Here is a 2,128-nt window from a genome sequence, read left to right as displayed (position 1 = left end):
GGGTTGGAGACTTAGAACTGTGCGTGCGGGTGGTGTGTTGATGGATCAGCAAGTGGTGATAACATAGGATGGCATCGGCTACGTGGCTGCTCTTGGCCCGGCCTTCATTAGTCGGACCGGACTAGAAACTTCTCTTTGAAATGAGAATCCATCATCTCATGTTAGTGGTTGGGTCCAGCGATGATGACGCTCGTGTTTTGTCCTTTCCTAGACGCGTCGTCTACTGAGATGATGTTGATGCAGAGGACCAGAGGTCAATGTGATTGATATCCTTGTGATGTTAATATATCCTTTTTATATAAAAAATAGTTTTTACTTTTTTTGTAAGAACTACAACAATAAGTAATAGGGAAAATTGTTGATCAACTTATGAGTAACGAGTAATTAGCCAAACAGTTTCGATCACCTTTATGTTCAATTCAGTGACCGTACAAAAAAATGGAATGAATAATCGAAATCGTCCAGCCCCCGTAGCTCAGTTGGTTAGAGCGTTGGTCTTATGAGCCGAAGGTCGCGGGTTCGAGACCCGCCGGGAGCATAGCCTTGTAATTTTTTTGTCGCGCGATGACACAAGTATTTTTTTGGCCATCCAACAGAAGTTTGTTGATCGGCGGTCCTGGTTGACTCGATCATGCGTAAGCTGCCTAGGCTCCGTTAAATAATATAAGTACTCCTTATTAAAACACATTTTTTTGGAAAACACTCTCTTTTATCCGGATGCACGCAGCCACGCGAGCAAACGTTTCATGCGTTGTCTGATCGCGCTTCATCTTGCAGTCGAGGGCTCTCTTACCAGGCATATCACCGGGTGGATTATAGCTCCTTTTTTTGCTTCCACCCCCCTTAACTCTCACCGTTTTGTTTCCACGCTTCATTACCCTTCCCTTTCAGTGGTGATGACGCAAGCGAGATCCGGAATCATGGCGGGGGCGGGTGAATCGGATGCTGAGGCGACGACAGGGGAATCAGAGGCTCGGGCGACAGCGAGCGTTGTCGGCCACGACACCGATCGACACGACCCCTCTGTAGTTGCCACGGTGGACGACAGGTATGGTCTCAAGTGCTTCGCAGCATTTTTGTCCCCCGCCGGCGAGACCTTCATGTGGAGCATCATTTCAAGGTTAATTCAGGCAGTTCTTAGTGTTGGATGAGTAGATTCAGAATGAAATCGCCTTCATCCTGAGTTTTGTTTCGTTTATGGTTTTCACTTGAGCTGCCACCCCCTTCATCTTCCCCATTTCAGGTAGGGATTTGTAGTTTAGATCGGATGAATTTGGTTCCCATTTGTAGCTAGGGTTTTTGGTCGAGATTTTAGAGGTAGGGGGCCGAGATTTCTCAGCTGTGATGCTCTTGTGGGATGGTAGTGCCAAGTCATGTTGCATCCTACTGCAATGTGATTTAGATCAGGATTTTTCGATGAAAGGCAGTATAGTCAGATGGTTATTGTTGTTTTATATTCTATATGGAACTATATTCAGACAAGATTTTCATCTTATGGTACCTTTGCTTCATTCATTTTTGAACTATCATTTTGCTTCATTATACTTTGTAGATGTTGAGGAAGTTGGAATCTGAATGCCTGCCACATCTCTAGTAGTAGTAGTTGTTGCATGCTCTAATGGTGGTTTAGAAACTATTTTTATAGTTTATTCAGTAGGTCCTTGCCATTTCCATGTCATATTTTGTTTTTGACATACTAGTAGTGGATTAAGTGTGGCAGACTTCACATTTTTCGTATGTGGATTTTTCATTTTTTTGTAGCATTATATAGTATGCATTTTTTTGTGGTGTACCCAAAAAATTTATTATATTTTGAATTTTGTAGTTATCCACCAGACGAAGAAGCAATGGAGTCTGATGGTGTATTCGGCCAACGTCTCGCTGCAAAACGCTTGCGTGATGTTGCCAACACAAAACTTAATCCTAGCAAGAGGCGTGACATAAATGAAACTGGATTCGGTGATCTCATGAGCATCTCATCCTTCACAGTGCCGCATGATCTAATGGAGTGGGTAGCAATGAGCATCGACACAGACAGACGCGAGCTCAGGTATTACACCCACCTTTTTTCTTTTTTTATCTCATGCATCATGTCTGTAACACGTACTCTCTTTAGGTCACGTTGACA

General features: G+C 43.5%; 1 non-coding gene across 1 annotated transcript; it reads left to right on the top strand.

Annotated features, from left to right (window-relative positions):
- Positions 1-464: 464 nt before the first annotated feature.
- Positions 465-538, top strand: TRNAI-UAU. The gene has a single exon. It is a non-coding gene; the product is annotated as a tRNA-Ile (tRNA).
- Positions 539-2,128: the final 1,590 nt, after the last annotated feature.

This window comes from Triticum urartu, unplaced genomic scaffold (assembly GCF_003073215.2).
Source record: "Triticum urartu cultivar G1812 unplaced genomic scaffold, Tu2.1 TuUngrouped_contig_9097, whole genome shotgun sequence".
NCBI classification, from domain to species: domain Eukaryota; kingdom Viridiplantae; phylum Streptophyta; class Magnoliopsida; order Poales; family Poaceae; genus Triticum; species Triticum urartu.
This window is presented reverse-complemented; position numbering and strand designations above follow the sequence as displayed.